At 41.0% G+C, this 21,085-nt stretch overlaps 1 protein-coding gene across 4 annotated transcripts in view; it reads left to right on the forward strand.

Annotated features, from left to right (window-relative positions):
• The first annotated feature begins 8,790 nt into the window (after positions 1–8,790).
• KLHL24 (kelch like family member 24) overlaps positions 8,791–21,085 on the forward strand; it is a 44,694-nt gene continuing 32,399 nt past the window's right edge. Inside the window, exons 1-3 of one of the 4 annotated variants that reach the window (XM_058730634.1) lie at positions 8,791–8,901; positions 15,986–16,114; positions 18,044–18,106. The gene's annotated coding sequence lies outside the window, so the exon portion shown is untranslated. The remainder of the gene's footprint in view (positions 8,902–15,985; positions 16,115–18,043; positions 18,107–21,085) is intronic. The other 3 variants (XM_058730636.1, XM_058730635.1, XM_058730637.1) reach the window with 3 other exon arrangements.

Here is a 21,085-nt window from a genome sequence, read left to right on the forward strand (position 1 = left end):
ACGAATAATGCTTACCACTATGTCCTGACTGAATAACATCCTTTATTGAGGCCTATGTGCTTTTTATAAGCTGTCTTTTAATTCTCATAATAAAAAGGTATTATTAGAATGCATTTTCAGACAAAGCATCAAAGCAGTTAAATAAACCATCCACCATCACCCTGTTAGGTAGCAGAGTCAGGATCTGAACCCAGTCCATCTGAATCTGAAGTTACCTTCTTGAATATCCATAAAAATGTCCTGATGCATGTATGTATGTGTGTGTGAACACTATACTATATATATAATGGATTATTACTCAGTCTCAAAAAAGAAGGAAATCCTGCCATTTGGAACAACATGGGTGAATCTGGATGAGCTAAATGAATGAGCCAGACACAAAGACAAATATTGCATAATCTCACTTATATATGGAATCTAAAAAAAGTTGAAGCTATAGAAGCAGAGAACAAAATGGTATTGCCAGGGGCTGGGGGCTGGGAAAATGTGAAGATGTTTAGCAAAGTACAAAGTTTCTGTTTTGCAAGATGAATTAAGTTTGAGACCCTAATGTACAACAATGTGACTATAGTTAACAATACTTTATTGTATTCTTGAAATTTCCTAAGAGGGGAGCTCTGAAATGTTCTTATAAAGAAGGAAGAAAACAGTGGGAGCCTGGCTGGCTTAGTCATGGAACATGCAACTCTTGATCTCAGGATTGTGAGTTCGAGTCCAACACTGAGAATAGAGATTACTTAAAAATAAAATCTTAAAAAAAAAAAAAAAGGTAACTATCTGAGGTGCTAGATATGTTAATTAGCTTGATTGTGGTAATCATTTCACAATGATTTCAAATCTTGAAGTTGTATACCTGAAATATATACAATTTGTTTTGTATTTTATTTATTTATTTATTTATTTATTTATTTATTTATTTATTTATAGACAGAGCATGAGCCAGGTGAGTTAGAGAGAGGGAAGCACAGAATCTGAAGTATGCTCCAGGCTCTGAGTTCGCAGTACAGAGCCCAATGCAGGGCTCAAACTCACAAACCCTGAGGTCATGAGCTGAAGTAGGACGCTTAACCAACAGAACCACTGAGGCACCCCTATATGATTTTTAATTATCATATATATTCTAGTAGAAATTTAAAAATAATTTTAAAAAATACCTAGACTGTACAAAAAAAGAAAAAGAAAAAGATACTCTGATGTGGCTAGCCTTTATTAAAGTAAATTCATCATTCTCTGAAGTTCTCTCATTAGTGAAATTGTTTTTTCTTTAATGAAAATGGCAACATTTAAGCACCTTGACATTATATGAGAACTAAATTCCTAAAATGTATTATTTCTAAACACCTTCATAAAGCTACCAGGATAAAAATTTTCGCCCTGGACTTATTTTTATTTCACTTGAGTGTGCAAAGTATTACTACAGTGTATTGCTATAATATGGTAATGCTTTGCATACTCAAGCGAAGGAAAAAAAAAAGGAAGCCAGGGTAAAATTTTTATGAGAACTGTAAAGGAGAAATCTTAGATACTTCCTGTGTTTTATTTTATTTTCCATTAATATGGCGATCTTCACAAGTTTTATATTATGAAACATTTACTCTGGCACTTGAATTAATAAATAAAAAGCAAGGTGCCCTCCAATTCCTTACTAGTCTTCAGGACAAAGATCATTCAGAGTTCATCCTGAAAAGCATCTAAATTTAGAGATTTGCTGCAGGAGCAAAACTTTCATGTACCAGTAATAGAACCAGACTGGCTATCCAAGGTATGTCAGGCATGTGTTTGCGATGCTGTCACAAGCAGGGTCAAGAGTATCTGTCCCTGTGCACTGGTGACCTAGGAGGCCTGCTGTTTCTAGGCCAGTTACAAAGAGATCTGGGGCTGGAAGGAAAGGAGATTGCAGTAGTGAGCACAGGAGCTTATTTGATCACATTTGTCAGGCAAGTGTTTTTTAAAACATTTTTGTTTCATTTGCAAAGTGTATATATGTACATAGTTTTTTTTTTCCTTAGTGTCAAAAATTTACTGAAAAAAACATAGATCTCCCTCAACCCTTGACTGCTAGCCCCTTGATCTGCAACTCAGAGGAAATACATGGCCTTTGAGTGTGGATATTTTAAAGCAGAGGCAAACTGCTTTCCTACATCTGGTAGTCAGTCTCTTTCTATTTTTTAATCTTCCGAATACCCACCGGAAAAGACAAAAGAAGTTAGAGGACAGGACCCTGGTGAATGTTCAGAAAGGCTGCTTTGGCTTGTTTTTCAAATATAGATAACAGAGGTTATAAGATCTTTTACATTTCCTTTCTTTCAGTCTTTACCCCTCCTTATTTATTTTTTTAATTTTTTATTTTTAGGGAGAGAGAAAGAGGGAGAGAGAGGATGCACACTTGCACAGGGGAGGGGCAGAGGGCAGAGGAGAGAGAATCTCAAATGCGGGGCTTGATCCCAGGAGCCTGGGATCATGACCTGAGCCAAAATCAAGAGAGTCAATGGATTGAGTCACCCAGGCACCCCCACCCCTCCTATTCTTAAATCAGAGGACAAAGCATATAGGACTTAGCTAGAATTGGTGGGTAACAGCTTTGGTTGTTATTGAGCACTTGCTATATTCCAGGCCCTATATATAGTTTTTGTTTTTCTCAGTTCATCTTTATAATAATTCTATGAGGTGGGTATTTTTATCCTCATTTTTACAGATGAGAAAACTGGGAAAGAGTAAGTAATTTACTCAAGGATATATAGCTACTAAGAAACCGAGATAAATTTTGAACCTAGACTCTCCAACTCTAAAACCCCACTGGAAACACTTAGATTTTCAGTCTTTGTAGGGAGACAGAGGACATGACCAGCAGAGTGCTGAGCCTATGTAAGGAGTGAAAAATGGCATAGCACAAATTAGGGTGATCCCTGGCCTATCTATCACTGTGTGGGAATTGCTCTGAGATCTGCATTAAAGCTTTGGCAAGGTTGCACTGTTCAAAATGAATGTTGCAGACAGAGGATCTGATGAGCAAGCATCAAGTGAGCTTACTAAAGTGAGAATTCTCAGGCTGGAGATTAGTGTGTCAGCCTCAACAGATGCAGTTTCTTAAGAAACTGGATGGGGTCTTTCAAGAACAGGAATGGTCTGCTGCAGATATTCTTGGGCAGGTCCAGCCCTTTCATACCTGCCGAAGAATTCCTGGGAAGGCTTCCAATCAGGCAAAAGGGAACCACAAAGGGACAAGACACTCTTAGAAACTGCAGTCATTTGGAAGGAGAGCAGTGCTAGGGACCGCAGAGAAAGATCAAGTTGGAATTATATATGCCTCTTAAATGTCACACAGGGTAGCAAGAAACTGGAGATGGCATCAAAGTCCACGTGGCCAGCAGCAGGAATTCTATATGGACTCACAGTCATCTGTGGGACAGATTGCTGAGCAGAGCTTAGAGTGGGAAGAGTCATTTTTTAAACTGGCCTAAGCATGGGACCAGACACCAGGAACAAGAGAAAACACTTTTCATTATGTTCATACCTGAGAGGGTTTCACAGCAAGTCATGTGAAAAGGTGCTAGGGGGTGTCCGTTGGAGAATCAGGTCCACCTACGGCAATCAGGGCAGGAGTAATTATGACAAAACTTTTCCAAAATGTCAGGTTTCTTCTGGGACCAAAGGAAACATCTGAATTCTCACTACTGAGGAATTAAGGAAGCAGAAAGGGAGGTGAAATCAGATGTCCTCAGGGCAGAAGAATGAAGACCAGAGTAGGGACTGGCATCACAGAGCAGGGAGGGTGCAAGTATGCCTCAGCCCCCTGAAGTCAGAGCCCAGGACTCACGGTGACCAGTCACCCTTATCTGCACCAGTGTAGCAAGTTTGATAACAGGATCACCAACCCTTGGCATCTCATTGACGTCAACCTGGGACAGTTTCAAGAACAAAGCAAGGAATGCCACCCCACCCACCAGCAGAAAATGGGTTTGCTTCAGCTCTGAGGAAAGACACCTTATGGCAGACTGTGCTCATGAGGGGAAAACTCAGGGAAGGGGAGAGGGAGCTCACCTACCAGGTAGCAGACTTACCTCTTTTCCCAGATCTCAAAATGGAAAAATTTCCAGCTGTATCTTTCCTTGTGGAATCCTAATGCTTCTATGTTTGACCTTAAGTTTTGACTGGTCTAGTGGGACTAGACTGTCTGGGTTGGGATTGGAGTAAGAACCTCAAGAGGACAATTCAAACCTTTCCTGGTAACTATATAGCCAGGGAGAGTCGGATCTCTGCATTCAAAGGACTTCAGAGATGAGTCACATCTAACCTCACCAGAGAAAAAGGGAGGGAAGGCGTGGGCCTCAAGACTGGAGAGACTCAGGTGCCAAGAGCAAATAGTGTGCTGTGTTTACTCTCCCCTTCACTCAACGCTCCGAGGTAGTATTGTGTAACAGACTTGCTAAGACGTTAGTGTATGGAGGAAAATGGGGCGGGAGTGGGGTGGGCAGAGATCATTTGTTATTTATGCTATTCTCTGTCTTTTTTTTTTTAAGTTTTTTTTTTTGTTTTTTTTTTGTTTTTTTTTTTTTTTTTTTTAATGTTTGTTTCTTGTTGAGAGAAAGAGAGCATGCGCAGGGGAGGGCAGAGAGAGGCGGGGACAGAGGATCCGAAGCGGGCACTACGCTGACAGCAGCGAGACGAATGTGAAGCTCAAATTCACAAACCGTGAGATCATGACAGGAACCAAAGTCCAACACTCAACCAGCTGAACCACCCAGGCACCCCCCCCTTTTTTAAGTTTTATTTATTTAAGTAATCTCTATATCCATCGTGGGGCTTGAACTCACAACTCTGAGATTAAGAGTCTCACACTCCTCCAACTGAGCTAGCCAGGAGCCTCAATATTCTCTGTCTTCCAAAGAATGGAACTCTCCTCTTTGAAAGATGATGAGTGTGAAAATACGAATTGCAGAAAAGGAGATGGGGGGGGGGGTGTATCTAGGAGGAAGGTTGGCAGAGAACATGGAAAGGGAGGAAGCCCAAGTTTGTGGTTGGAGAGAGGTCCAAAGAGAGGGTGCCTGGTGGGGAAAAGAGGAGTAGCTAATACCAATAGAGAAGGTAAGATGAGGGAGCAGAGATGTTTGAAGGGAATTGTTATGGAGTTTTGTGGTGTGAAATGCCTTATGATTTTCTCTTTATGAAACCTTCAGTAAAATCTCCATCAGTGCTTTGCAACTGGGATTTGTTACAAGGGAGATCAAAGGACACAGCTACATTCAGAGACTAGATATAAACACAGTGTGACTGTCACTTCTAAAGGACATGAGAGGTATTCACGGCTTCACAGCAGGTCAAGGAGAGAGGAAACAATCAGAGGAGGTAGCACCAGAGATGAGCCTTAACCAATGACCAACATTTCTACTACAATAGTGCACAGGGACTTTAAGTGTGAGAGGCCAAGAGGGGAGCCAGAAAGGTCTGAAAGTGTTTCATATTGTTTAGAGAATGGTGATTTACTATGTCCTGACAGTTGTCTGCATGAAGAAATGGAGCAGGCTGGAGAGAAAAAAAGAATGCTGGAAGAACTATGGATGATAGGCCATACCTTAAAGGTTGTCGTGGATGTGCTGGAGAGCAGAACAGAGGGAAATGGGGTATTTGCAAGAAAAGAATATGGCACAGTATGCTATATCCCTGAAAGAGAAAATAGGTCTGAAGACCCTCTGATTCCCCTACTCCACGTAGCTGCCTCCTTCAAATGACTAAGCCAACCTGAATTGTAAACGTTGTATAAGATAAATCATGTTTCAGCTTAATCTTACTCAACTTCAGTAGATTCCCCCTGGATTTGACATCTCTGCTCTGCTCCTATTCCAGCCCTAGCTGAGGAAAAGACTGCCACCAGGCCATGCTCATTGATTTGTGGGGGAGGTGTAATTCCCAGGGCCCTCCACCAATGCTGAAACTACCTGTATTCTGGTTGCCTGAGGAGCTCCCACACCCACCAGTAGGCCTCTTCCTGTCTACAGGGCTGCCTATTCTATGGGTCCCCTCAATCTCTTCCACTCTCAGAACTCTGATTGATTAGATTACCCTGCACAACTGCTGCAACAGAGTCTGAGGACCTCCGTATATAGATGAGTCCAGGGTGTCTGGTGGCAATTTTTTTTTTTTAACAAATCATTTTTTTTTTTTTTTGGAGAGAGAGAGAGAGTGAGTGAATGGGGGAAGGGGGTAGAGGGAGAGAGAATCTGAAGCAGGCTCTATGCTCAGTGCAGAGCCCCTATGTGGGGCTCCATCCCACGACCCTAGGATCATGACCTGAACCAAAATCAAGAGTCAGACACTCAACCGAGCCACCCAGGTGCCCGTGCAATTTTTTCACTCTGATCCCTATAACCTCAAGAAGTAGAGCTCATTCCATCAGTTAACATATTGAACATCTACTAGGGAATCTATGATACAAAATGAATTAAGACATGATCCCTGGGACACTTGACTGGCTCAGTTGGGGGAGCATGTGACTCTTGATCTCAGGGTTGTGAGTTCGAGCCCCACATTGGGTATAGAAATTATTTAAAAATAAAATCTAAAAAAAAAAGAAAAGTCTTGATCCCTGACCTCAGGGGTCTAAGTTGAGAAAGACATGTAAATAAACATGGATAAGTAATGTGTTAACTGCTAAGAAGGAGGTAAGGAAGGGCTGCTGTGGAAAGATAGAGCAGAGACAACTAGTCCAGAGGGTATTGGGGAGGAAAGAAGAGTTCCCCAGGACTCCTGGAAGGAAAGGCAGGAGTTAGCCCAGTGAGGGAATGGAGGTGGCATAAGAGGCATAGGGAGCAAGCTGTGGATGCAAATGGCCTGGAGACAGAGCAAGTCCTTTGGGCAGCTGTGGGTAGTTCATCGAAGCTGGTGTTCAGGCTGCATACGTAGACCCCAGGGTGCATCAAGAAGGATCTTGTATGCATTGCCAGGGAATTGGGACTTTATAAAGGCAGGGAGAGCCATGGGTTCCTACTCCAGGAAAAACAAAAAGCCATATGAGACAGGAAATTGTATATTATTTGAGTCAGCACTGAATAATACACAGTCTTAATAACATAAACATTAAATAACAATTTAACCAGAAATTATAATATTAGAAGGATGGCGGGAACAGGCATGACAGCTTCCTTATTAAGACATAGCCATGTTATGTGAAAATATAGATACAAATAACCGGAATAGCTCAAATAATTGTGGTTTGCTTCTAAAGAATGAGGAGTAGAAAGGATGGGAGATGGGACTGCTGTTTTACCACTAGCCTTGTAATATGTAACTTTGTAAATAAGCTTTTTAGAAAGATAATTATGTACCTATATTAATATAAATAAAAACTCTTTTTAAGTATCTATGTGTAAACCTCAGCTTCATCACTTAATAACTGAGTGACCAGGGGACAACTCTTTATCCTATCTGTAGTTTCTTCATCTGTAAATTGGAATAGTAACACCTATTTTGCAGGGTTATTATGAGGATTAGAGAATATATGTGAAGTGCATAGCACTGAGTCTGAAGCTTAGTAAATAATATAATTCAATATTTATTAAATATTTAATATATAAACATAATAAATTGCAGGCATTTTCTTTTTAAGTTTTTTTTTAATTTAAGTAATCTCTACACCCAAGGTGGTATTCAAACTCACGACTCTGAGATCAAGAGTCTTGGGCTTTTCTGGTTGAGCCAAGCAGGTGCTCCCTGAGTATTTTTGTTTTTAATAAGAGATGGAAAAGAGGCCTAAAAAGTATATTTAGAAGGACTGGAAACATGCCTTCTTTATTTATTTCCACCTCCGGTCATTGGAACACATTCCATTATTTAACAAAAAGGTATGACTGTATTCATAAAGTATAGAAGGGAGAGACGTTATCCCAATATTAGAAGCCAAAACCTAGTTAAATGTTTGAAAAATCAGGTGGTTGAAAAAATATTTGCAGAAACAAAAGGAGAAAATGCTGTCCTTTGAGGTATCTATCTGCCTGAGAAAATAAGGATTTGTGACGTTGTTCACTTGCACTAGGTTTAAAATAAAAGGTAGGGGTGCCTAGGTGGCTCAGTCAGTTAAACCTCGGACTTGGACTCAGGTCATGATCTTAAGGCGAGTTCGAGCTGCCTGGGGTTCTGCTAGACAGCTCAGAGCCTGGAGCCTACTTGGGATTCTGTGTCTTCGTCTCTGTCTGCCCTCCCCCGCTCATGTTCTGTCTCTCTCTCTCAAAAATATAATAAACATTAAAAAAATAAAAGGTAACCTAGCATTTGATATGACTGATATGAGTGAAATGAACAGATTTGCAGAGAAAGGCAGTTTCCCTGACCTGTCTAGCAACCAGAGCTAGTCCCTTTCACCCCTCCGGTCCTCAAATTTCCAGGTTGTGTATACAGGGGTCAAAAAAAAGATCTCTATGCCTAGGCCCACGCTCTAAGGTTCTGAGAATTGTCGGCAACGCGCTTTTGCCTGGGGACGTGGCAATAAACAAATGACTCGGGGTTTCTCACTAGGCTCCTAACACGGATGGATTTCCTTAACCTGTTTCTACCTAAAACAAAGTATTTCCGAATTAGCACCCTTAGATTGCTAATTGGGTCTCCTCACATTTGGCACCGACACCCCCCCCCCCCCCCATAGCGGGAAACCCTAGTGGCCCGGAAGGCGCCCCAGGAGTGGGAACTACATATCCCAGGGTGCCCCAGGGCGGGGGGCACCCACTCGGATTGGCCAGGGGTCGGTGACGCTCAGTGTTTTGGCCCGGACGGTCACATGTTTCCTTTGTTGTGAGCTACAGCAGACACTGGTGGCTGGAGGGGGACGCCGGCGCTGGGGAGAGCGCTGCGCCGCGGGCAGCTGAGGGAACGCAGGGGCCGCCGCTGGCCGTTTCCAGCCTTCGCCGAGAGGTACCAGGGTTGACAGCTCCGGAGTAGCCGAAAGGCGACGAACCGGCCAGAGCCGGGGGCGGAGGGGCGGCCGAGGTCGCGACCACTGGGGTGTCTGCAGAAGGAAGCCAGCGTTGGCCGGCGTCTCGGAGCCAGACGTGGGGCCTGAGGGGAGATTGAAGCTGGTACTGCAGGGCCTCTGTCTGGGGTGCAGCGTCTCCAGGGCACCCTGGGGGGGGGGCGGGGATTGGTCTTCAATCCCGGCACTGTAACGGCAGCCCTGAAGGGAGGGCACCTCCGCCTCCTGGCGCTACCCTCCCGGAACCGCGGCGCTGCTGGCGCGCCCCGCCGGGGGCGGGTTGGGAGGAGCATGGCCGCCCGGGCGGGGGGTAGCAGGTGCGGGTCACCCCTTCGCCTCGAGGGCAGGAGCAGCTGGCGGACAGGGCTGGGCAGATGGGCCCCGCATGTTGCTGATGGGCTTTGAACGAGGCGCTGCTCTTTTTCAATCGAAAGAAGCACTGAGAATGAGAAGGTCTCAAGTCAAGTCTTTTCGTTTGGTGGGGGCCACCGTTGGTCCTGTTGGGGAGGACTGACGGGGTCAAGGTGGGTCCCAGGGCAACGGGCCAGAGAAGCCCCATTAAAGCGGTTACGAAATGTGCTCGGCACTGTCACCTGACCGTTACCCCCGCCCCCACCCCCACCCCCCGCGAGCCTTTGTTTACCACGGATGGCGGCTGAGCCAGCGCCGGGAACCCAGCCCTGGAGCGACTGTCCCCGGGGAGTCGGGGCGGGCGGGGGCGCCGGCGTTCAGCCCGCGGAGTCCCCGCCTAACCTCCCCACCTTCCTACCAGTCCAGGACTCGGTTTCTTAATTTGGTTCCTAATGTCCCCGCCCCCCAAGTTCTGGACACTTGGGGCTCTTGACTGTTATCACAGCTGGGATTGGGCGCCGGCGGCTGCCTGCAGGCGGGACGACTGGGCGAGTTCCGAGTGTTTATTGGCGGTTGTCCTGTCGTTGTGCCCAAGCAGCTCTTCCCCGCCCCCTTGAAGGTGATCTGGAGGACGCGCGGGAGCGCGCGCTCTCGGCTTCGGCGCTCCTGCGGCCCTTTTGGAGCTAGCGGCGCGCGTTCCCGCGCGGAAGGACTGGAGCGAGAGACCCAGCCCTCGCGGCCGTCACGACTGTCCCTCGGTGACCGCCGCAGCTTCTGCCAGAGCCTTAGGCAGTTCTGGGACTGCAGAGGACGGCAGCGCGGGCGCCCTTGGAGGACCGGAAAATTAGCCCTATTTAACTAGTGTCGCCTTATTACCGAGATGGTGGGAAGGAAATCCTTATGTGAATTTGTGCTTGCTGATTCTGTAAACAACGTATGAGTAGCTAAATAAGGACCATAACGCCATATTTTAGGATGCCTCACTCACCCCTGAGGCAGTGACTGTTCACAGTTGATTTTAGTGATTAATCACTTGCTTTCAAGCAGTTTTTTAAAAATTACTTTTTAGGCTTTTTAGGTCCACCAGCCGAGCTTGATTTCTATTAGGAATGTAAAATAGATTTAAAATCTACCCGGTATCTACTTAAAATAAATAAATAAATGATAGCTTAGGGATATCGTTCTAAAAGTTAAGCGCCTTGTATACCCCGGCTTAGATTGTTTTCCTTGTTTAGAGGACTGTGGCACACTCCTATATTTATCTCCATTGTAATTAAAAATTTTGAATGAATTACAAATATGTTGTTTTAAAATTGTAAATTTAGGGGCGCCCGGGTGGCTCAGTGGATTAAGCCTCTGACTTTTGAGTTTGGCTCAGGTCATGATCTCATGGTTGGAGCGATCTAGCCCTCCTTGGGAGGGACACCACGGAGCCTGCTTTGGACTCTCTCTCTCTCTCTCCCTCTTTCTCTGCCCCCCCCCCCAACATTAAAAAGTGTAAATTAAGATGACAATAATAAAATCTCCAAGAACAATCACGTTAGCCACAGTGTATTATAGATGTGGTTTGCTTAATTTCATGAATAGGGTACTTGAGTTTTATCATGTTTTCTTTTCTTGTAAGTTTATAGGAATTCACCCAAGAATAATGCATTTCTATAAGAGGTAAATTGAGTTCCCTGGCTGAAGCAGAAATTGAATATGAACAGTTCTCATTTGTTACGCATTCTTAATATATTTTTAAAATTCAAGTGGAGATGACTACACCAGAAGGGCAGCTTCTGAAATCCCACACTCCTCATCACTTGTGCATTGAGGGCATTTAATGTATCTAAGTACAAAATGCAATCTTTAAATCAGCATTCAAAAGCTTGCATATCTAGACAAAGCCTGTAACTTATATCTGAACCGAAAAAAGAAATATTCTGAGTTAGGGCTATAAGCTTTAATTTAAACTTTCTTGACTTCTGTTCAAGTTGCTAAAACCTTAATCCTTTTTCAGAAAACTTTCCTTTAACTTCCTTGTTTTTCTGCCATTTCATTAAAACCCAAAGGTCAAGCCTATGACAAATAAATACTATTAAGTGACTGCAGTTATTTTTGTATATATTTTTACCTAGAAATTTGGGACATCCTTTTTCAATAAATATTTAGGTATGGACTGTATACTGAAAAATGTAAATAAAATAGCCTCATAAGTGTATCCATATAAATATATGAAAAATACGTTTTGTATGATTCTGATTGTATTGTGATTAAAACAAAATGTGGCCACCTGACAACTATTGACATTTTAAAACCCTTATTCTTTATCCTGTTAAAAACAATACCTGGGGTTCATGGGTGGCTCAGTCAGTTAAGTGTCTGACTCTTGCTTTTAGCTCAGGTCATGATCTCACGGTTCATGAGTTAGACCCCCCCCTACCCCCCATAGAGCTCTGTGCTGACAGCAGGAGACCTGCTTGGGATTCTCTCTCTCTCTCTCTCTCTCTCTCCCTCCCTCTCTCCCTCTCTCCCTCTACCCCTCCCCTACTCTCATGCTCTCTCTCAAAGTAAATAAAGTTAAAAACAAACAAAAAACACAATAGCTGAACTAACTTTAATTGATGGGTTTGTCACTGTAAATTCATCACCCAAGGGCTTATAATTTTTCAGCATTTGGCACATCCTAAAGTCTACCAACTTGATGTTTAAAAGTGATTAGGCTTTGTACTCAATAGTTTCCAAAACTTACTCTGTAAATAATTTGTGTCACCACTAAGGTAAATAAAAGTCACTAACTTACAAGTGCTTTTATACATAGAGAAGTTGCTTGAAATACTGGATCTCAAACCTGTTTGAGTGGCAGAGCAGCAGGTAGGGTCCTTGCAGATTTAATTTGATTTTAAAATAAAATCATGCATTAAATACCTAAAAGAAACATGTTAGGATAAAACCAAATGACATTAAGTTTACATGTTAAGTCTAGTGAGAAGCATGAGTAGGCTCAATAAGGCAGCTTGATAGCAGGTGTGATTTTACGTATATATACACACACGTATATATATATATATATATATATACGTATATATATACGTATATGTGTGTATATATACATATATAAGTATACATATACGTATATATATATAAACTGGAACTCATGAACTGTGAGATCATGACCTGAGTCAAAGTTGGACACTTAAAGGCCTGAGCCACCCAGGCACCCTAGGTGTGACGTTTGATAATTAGCATTTTTTTTTCCTTTGTGGGTTGGGAAATATTAGTAACCAAAAGTTTTAAGGCAAGGGAGAAAAACACTGAATGGAGAAATCTGATTTTTTTGTTCTGTGATTTGAGAGAAGAGGGTATTCTTTTTTAATTATAGAACTATATTGTCAAGTCTGACACATTAAGCACTGCTAAAGTTTTCATCATTAGATACCTCTTACTTTTTTTCTCTCATTAATCAAAGTCAGAACATATTGACCATTTGAATTCTAGTAAACAAGGGATAATCCCTAATTGCTATAAACCTAGAGAAAGAAATTTAAGTGTTAGTTGGTTTCTGGTGTCTTATGGTGGGTAAATATGTTCTTGGTGGTTCCATTAAGAAATTAGAAACGCTAGGGGTACCTGGATGGCTCAGTTGGTTAGGCTTCAGCTCTTGATTTTGGCTCATGTCATGATCTCATGATTTCTGTGTTCAAGCCCTGCATCGGGCTCTGAACTGATGGCACGGAGCCTGCTTAAGATTCTCTTTCTCTTGGGGCGCCTGGGTGGCGCAGTCGGTTAAGCGTCCGACTTCAGCCAGGTCACGATCTCGGGGTCCGTGAGTTCAAGCCCCACGTCAGGCTCTGGGCTGATGGCTCGGAGCCTGGAGCCTGTTTCCGATTCTGTGTCTCCCTCTCTCTCTGCCCCTCCCCCATTCATGCTCTGTCTCTCTCTGTCCCAAAAATAAATAAAAAACGTTGAAAAAAAAAATTAAAAAAAAAAAAAGATTCTCTTTCTCTCTCCCTCTCTCTCTGCCCCTCTCCCACTTGCATGCACTCTCTCTCTCTCAAAATAAATAAATAAACTTTAAGGGGCGCATGTGTGGCTCAGTCAATTAAGCGTCTGACGCTTGATTTTGGCTCAGGACGTGATCTCACAGTTTTGGAGTTTGAGGCCTGTGTGGGGCTCTGTACTGGATGTACAGCCTGCTTGGGGTTCTTTCTCTCTTCCTGTCTCTCTCAAATAAATACACTTTAACAAATAAATAAATAAATAAATAAATAAATAAATAAATAAATAAACTTTAAAAGAATAAAAAAGAAATTAGAAATGTTGAAAATAATATATTGTTTATTTACTATTTCTTGAATTATTTTTCATTCAGTTATGTAAAATAAACCCTTTATCCTCCTTTCAGAGGAAAAAAAAAAGAAAGAAAAAATAGTATTTTTAAGACTGGGCTTTAAATACTGGATTTGTAAAACTTGGTTTAGGAACCACTCACTGCTCCAAGATTTCAAGAGTGTAAATTTATAGTTTTTAACAAGTCATTAAATAGAATGGTTCAAATAAATAAGCTTTTAAGAAAATAGGGTGAAAATATTTGAAATTTATAAAAAGTATACGGTTGTTTTTTTTTAAGTTTATTTATTTGGAGAGAAAGAGAGGGAGAGCACACAGGAGTGGGGGGTGGGCAGAGAGAGAGAGATAGAGAGAGTCCCAGGCAGACCCAAAGCCACAAACAGGGAGATCATGACCTGAGCAAAAATCAAGAGTCTGACACTTAGCTGACTGAGCCACCTAGGTGTCCCTCTAGTCATTTTTAAATAATGGATTTACTATGTTGCACTTTTCTGGCTTTCCTTTTTTTTTTTTTTTAACAATTTTTTATTTTTAAATTTACATCCAAGTTAGTATATAGTGCAACAATAATTTCAGGAGTAGATTCCTTAATGCCCCTTATCCATTTAGCCTATCCCCCTCCAACAACCCTGTTTGTTCTCTATATTTAAGAGTCTTTTATGTTTTGTGCCCCTCCCTGTTTTTGTATTATTTTTGTTTTGCTTCCCTTATGTTCATCTCTTTTGTATCTTAAAGTCCTCATATAAGTGAAGTCATATGATATTTGTCTTTCTCTGACTAATCTTGCTTAGCATAATACCCTCTAGTTCCATCCACGTAGTTGCATATGGCAAGATTTCATTCTTTTTGATTGCCGAGTAATACTCCATTGTATGTATATACCACATCTTTATCCATCCATCCACTGATGGACATTTGGGCTCTTTCCATACTTTGGTTATTGTTGATAGTTCTGCTATAAACATTGGGGTGCATGTGCCCCTTCAAAACAGCACACCTGTATCCCTTGGATAAATACTTAGTAGTGCAATTGCAGGGTCCTAGGATAGTTCTATTTTTAATTTTTTAGGAACTTTCATACTGTTTTCCAGAGTGGCTGCACCAGTTTGCATTCCCACCAGCAGTGCAAAAGAGATCCTCTTTCTCCACATCCTCGCCAACATCTGTGGTTGCCTGAGTTGTTAATGTTAGCCATTCTGACAGGTGTGAGGTGGTAGCTCATTGTGGCTTTGATTTGTATTTCCCTGATGATGAGTGATGTTGAGCATTTTTTTCAGGTGTCAGTTGGCTATCTGGATGTCTTCTTTGGAGAAGTGTCTATTCATGTCTTGCCCATTTCTTCACTGGATTATTTGTTTTTTGGGTGTTGAATTTGATAAGTTCTTTATAGATTTTGGATACTAATCCTATATCTGATATGTCGTTTGCAAATATCTTCTCCCATTACATCGGTTGCCTTTTAGTTTTGCTGATTATTTCCTTCACTGTGCAGAAGCTTTTTATTTTTGCTTTTGTTTCCCTTGCCTCCAGAGCTGTATTGAGTAAGAAGTTGCCATGGCCAAGGTCAAAGAGGTTTTTGCGGGGCGCCTGGGTGGCGCAGTCGGTTAAGCGTCCGACTTCGGCCAGGTCACGATCTCGCGGTCCGTGAGTTCGAGCCCCGCGTCAGGCTCTGGGCTGATGGCTCGGAGCCTGGAGTCTGTTTCCGATTCTGTGTCTCCCTCTCTCTCTGCCCCTCCCCTGTTCATGCTCTGTCTCTCTCTGTCCCAAAAATAAACAAAAAACGTTGAAAAAAAAATTTTAAAGAGGTTTTTGCCTGCTTTCTCCTCGAGGATTTTGATGGCTTCCTGTGTTACATTTAGGTCTTCCATCCATTTTGAGTTTATTTTTGTGAATGGTGTAAGAAAGTGGTCCAGGTTCATTCTTCTGCATGTGGCTGTCCAGTTTTCCCAGCACCACTTGCTGAAGAGACTGTCTTTATTCCATTGGATATTCTTTCCTGCTTTGCCAAGGATTAGTTGGCCATACGTTTGTGGGTCCATTTTTGGGTTCTCTATTCTGTTCCATTGATCTGAGTGTTTGTTTTTGTGCTAAGCTTTCCTTCTTTGGATTTACTTTGTAACTTTATATATCTTTAAAGATAAACCTCTTCTTTTTAGTCTTCTGGTTGTCTCTGCTGTGTTTTTCTTCACTCAAAGTTAAATTTGAGAAAATGGAGTAGTGTAGAGCATAGTATGTGGCAAGTCAGTACTGCTAGTTGTAGAGACCACATTAGTGAAAATATTGGTTTCCTTTACTATTTGGTATTTATTAGTCTTTAAAGCTCCTCATTAATCCACACTATAGGATTCCTGAATTCTAAAGGAAAATTAAGCTTGGTTGCAGCATAGCTACACTGTAGATCAACTGTGATATTGTAGCTCCTCTCGACTTTACATTGGCCTCCTCTGTCCCTTGCCCTTACTTATTAGGGTGGTAAGTATTACTTTAAAACTCTGCTCAAAATGCCCTAGTGAATTGCCTTGTGATTCTACTCCTTAAGGTAATAATTGTAGACCAGATCAGTCATGAGAAAAATCTATTCCAATTTGTACCTGTGTTTTCTGCTGGTGAAACACTGAAAATTTGAATCTATTTTAATGTTAGTCTTAGAGTTCTTTTTTGTTGTTGTTTTAATTAATTAATTAATTAATTAAAGTAATCTCTACACCCAATGTGGAGTTCAAATTCACAACCCCGAGATCCAGAGTCACATGCTGTACTGACTGAGCCAGCCAGGGACCACAACCCTGCAGAGTCTTAAACTGGATCTCAATTCAGTATTTGCAACTCAAGTGCCAGACAGAGAGTAAGCGCTCAGAAACCTTTCTCCATTTGACCCAAATCCCAACATTGGCTCAGGATCTTATTGTCCATTGGGAAGAAACACTTAATTTAGCTAGGATTAATGATCCCCTAATTTGACCAAGTTGAAATATTTTTTACCAAGGGTACATACAAGTTAGACTAACTTCTGGGAGTAAGGAAACTTCAAAATAACATTCACTTCACAATCACAACATAATCAGGTGTGTGTGTGTGTGTGTGTGTGTGTGTGTATATATATATATATATATATAAATCAACAGTCCATTTCTTCATTTTCATGATCAACTTTTGTTATTTGCCTAAAGTTGTTAAGACTTTACAAGTTCTGTTTGTAGATACCTGGGCAAGACACCAGAACCACTTGTGTTTAAATAATATTGCTATTCCATGCACAGTTCAAGGTTCTAGTATTTTCTCTTAAGAGAAAATTCCTCTCCTCCCTCACTTCCACCAAAAAAAAAAAAAAAAAAAAAAGAATTGTGCTGAATTAGTTGGTTTCCACAGGTACTAAGTTTATAAGGTTTAACAAAGCAGAAAAAATATGTATTTCTGTATTAAAAGATTTTTTTTCCTGAATTACCAGAAATTTTCTGATTTTCTCAAATTGATGCCATAATGTCAATTTTTGGGTTTTTAAAAAAATTTTTTTAATGTTAATTTATCTTAGAGACAGGGAGACAGAGCACAAGCGGGGGAGGGGCAGAGAGCGAGGGAGACACAGAATCCGAAGCAGGCTCCAGGCTCCGAGCTGTCAGCACAGAGCCTGACACGGGGCTCAAACTCATGAACCTTGAAATCATGACCTGAGCTGAAGTCAGATAGTCAACTGACTAAGCCATTCAGGTACCCCTAAACTGTCAATTTTTCTAATACTGATAGACCAACTCTATTATTTACTGGCCCCAAACTCAGATGAAACATCAATTACCAGACAGTCTTCAAATATCCATTGCAGAATTATCACAGGATATATATTTTTGTCATCTCAGTGCCACCAGTTAGCTTGCTGTTGACACAAATATTTGTTTACTCATCTTTCAAGAAACTTTACTCCAAGATAATATTGTCAAGTAAGGAAGCTGATAAATAAGGAAACTAATGCAGATGTAAAATAGCACAAAATTATTAATTTGTTTTAGGGAATTGTTATTCAGTAATGACTTTCTATGCAAAACTTTTAAACTGTGCGAAAGTCAGAAACTGAAATCTAAAACTGTTTCAATATATTTTTTTAAATTTTTTTTAATGTTTTATTTATTCTTGAGAGAGAGAGAGAGAGAGACAGAGCATGAGCGAGGGAGGGGCAGAGAGAGAGCGAGACACAGAATCCGAAACAGGCTCCAGGCTCTGAGCTGTCAGCACAGAGCCCAACGCAGGGCTCGAACCCACAAGCGGTGAGATCATGACCTGACCCCAAGTCGGATGTTCAACCAACTGAGCCACCCAGGCACCCCTCAATATATTTGTAAATAATGCCAACTATGCATGATGTGATTAGTATCTTATTTATAAATTGCTGTTCTCTGTTTATTTTAGGTGTGGAAATTAAAATAACACAAGTATTTTTACCAGGGCTTTGATCAAGCAAATGCTCAAAAGGTATTATATTTATAGTATTTATAAACTCCTAAACATTGCTATTAGATAATCTAAACCATTTTTCTTTCTTTAACCAGGGACTACTTAGGCCAATCAGAGTAATGGGGAACAAATTATATCTAGTCTCAAGATCAAAGGAAGACAGTGTCACAGTCATTTCTGTTAACAAATAAAGTATTTATCTACTTGTTTCAGCTCCTCCTTGATATCCTTAGCCCCTCTTCTAATTTTTCTCTAGTCTTACAAATACTAAAATAAGTTATCTCCCCTCATGTTTCTGTGACATAGGCCAAAAACATAATTTTAAATCTACCTAGCAATCAGGAGCTAGGTCTACAACATGCATGAGTTCTACAGTTGGAAATAAAACCCTAAAGTACCTTTAGTTATTTTTCTTTTTAAGTTTATTTATTTATTTTGAGAGAGTGTGAGAGAGTGAGCAGGGGAGGAGCAGGGAGAGAAGAAGTGAGAGAGAATCCTAAGCAGGCTCTGCATCACCAGCATGAAACCCAACATGGGACTTGAACTTATGAACCCTGAGATCAGGACCTGAGCTGAAACCAAGAGTTGGGCTCTTAACCGACTAAGCCACCCAAGTGCCCCAATGCTAGAGTACCTTTAACCAGAAGAATCTTTATGTTAAGAAAAGTCTCTCAAGTGTAGCATCAGGAATAAAGATCCTGAAGAAATGAGGGAGAGAAAGAAAGGGATCTAGCTTTTCTAGACAAATCATGTGACTCTGGCAGTCAGTTGCTGACTTGGTAGTCTGATCACCCTTGTATTCACTACCTTTATCTAGATAAAACTTCCTGTCATTATATTCCTTTGGAACAAACATCTTCCCCTCTTATTTTATCTAGAGATGCTTATTTTTTTTTCTAATGTTTATTTTTGAGAAAGAAAGCATGTGAGCTGGGGAGGGACAGGGGGGTGGGGGTGGGGCAGAAGATCCAAAGCAGGCTCCGCCCCAACAGCAGTGAGCCCCACGTGGGGCTCGAACTCACTAACCGTGAGATCATGACCTGAGCAGAAGTCAGACGCTCAACTGACTGAGCCGCCCAGGTCCCCTGCAATGCTTATTTAGTTGCTTGCTCTTTCCTGAAAGGAATGATGATGCTTTGATATTTGCTCAGTTTTTAGAATTCAGTCTGTAATTTATGTTTTGTTTGCTTGATTGTGTATGAATTCATTTATTATATCACTTATTATAAATCTTTTTTATTTTAAAAAAAAATTTTTTTTTCAACGTTTTTTATTTATTTTTGGGACAGAGAGAGACAGAGCATGAACGGGGGAGGGGCAGAGAGAGAGGGAGACACAGAATCGGAAACAGGCTCCAGGCTCCCAGCCATCGGCCCAGAGCCTGACGCGGAGCTCGAACTCACGGACCGCGAGATAGTGACCTGGCTGAAGTCGGACGCTTAACTGACTGCGCCACCCAGGCGCCCCTATAAATCTTGAACCTATAGTAGATACTCTACTTTGAGATGTGATTAAACGTAACTTTACATTTTTAACCATTACTAGTTAAAATAAAACACTTTGTGTAAAATGGGAAAACAAAAGCTATTGAAGCATACCTGGAAGTCCGAAAGATTCACTTTGAAATGCATCTCATATTTCTAAGACCCCTGTGTAAATTATTTACCCTGTCATCAATAGGAAGAATTTATATTTTGTGTTGTGCAGACTGGTTAATGGGAGACTTTCTCAGAAAGTCTAGAGAAAGTGAAGATGTGCAAAAAGCCGGGCCAAAACTTCTTGGAAGCAAACAGCTCAGATCTATGAGATAGTCTCTCTTAAATACAAAGCAGTAAACAAGTATCTTTTTGCTGCTGAATGCTTTGTAATAGCAGGTGATTTTATAGCTGTTCTAATACGGGACTTTCAGTTTTACCTTGGGTGAAAGCAGTGGAAGACCTCTTGTCAGTCAACAGTCAAGGAACCAGCTATAAGAATAAGAGGCAGAAAATAGCATAAGAAAACAAACCCTTCTTAACTCCTGTAACATCAGCCTTATATTAATACTTAACTCACTCAATCTACTATCCCTAAATTTATCAGATACAGATACCAGTTAACAAATACCAGATACAATATGATTACTAGATACAGAAAACAGAGTATCTTTTCATTTTTCTTACTTGTCCCTTTTAGCCAGAAGGAAATTCTTAGTTCTTACAGTGTGTTATTTTGTTTTGCATTTTGTTTGCATTCTGTTGCATTGTTTTTGTATTCATTTAAAGATTGAGAGAACAAAAATGTAGAACAGAAAAGGCATGAAGTCCAAGATTTTTGTTGTCACTGATGCCAGTCCTTATATCAACAGTCAAAAACAATAGTTTGTGAATTTTTTGAATCTGAAATGCAATAAGAATTTAAACTAAGTAAGCAAATTTATAGACAAATTTTTGATTTAGGAAGCTTTAACTTGGTAAAGCATTAAGATTAAAATAAGTTATATTCCATATCGTATTTATGTTTATCATAATTGAATGGTTAGCACTTGTGATATTACATGCTTTGAACTTTTTTCAATTTCAACAACAAAAAGTTGGCATTCAGGCACAGTAGTGATCTCTCATCTATGGGAGATAGGTTTCTGTGTATTGAACCAATACTGAGATAACTTCAGATTAAAAGCATATTCGAGATATGTGCTACTGTCCATTTGGAAGTGACTATATGTATTATAAGTGAATTTTTCAACTTTAACCCATGTATATGTACATGGGTTCGTGGATGGCACACACATGCGTGGGCAGCCATAACCCAAGAAGTTGTGTGACCTGCAGGGAGGCAAACGTGAACTCTCTAGTCATGAAAGTCTCAAAAGAGATAGAAGAAACCTCTCCCTGTTTTTTTGGTTCTTGATAATACATTTTAAAACTGATAATAAAATACTTTAAGCCTATGTAATTTTATTCATTTAGGTATTAGAATTAACAAAATGAAGATTTTATTCTTAGGCAAATCTGT

The sequence above is a fragment of the Neofelis nebulosa genome, chromosome 5 (assembly GCF_028018385.1).
Source record: "Neofelis nebulosa isolate mNeoNeb1 chromosome 5, mNeoNeb1.pri, whole genome shotgun sequence".
Classification (NCBI taxonomy): domain Eukaryota; kingdom Metazoa; phylum Chordata; class Mammalia; order Carnivora; family Felidae; genus Neofelis; species Neofelis nebulosa.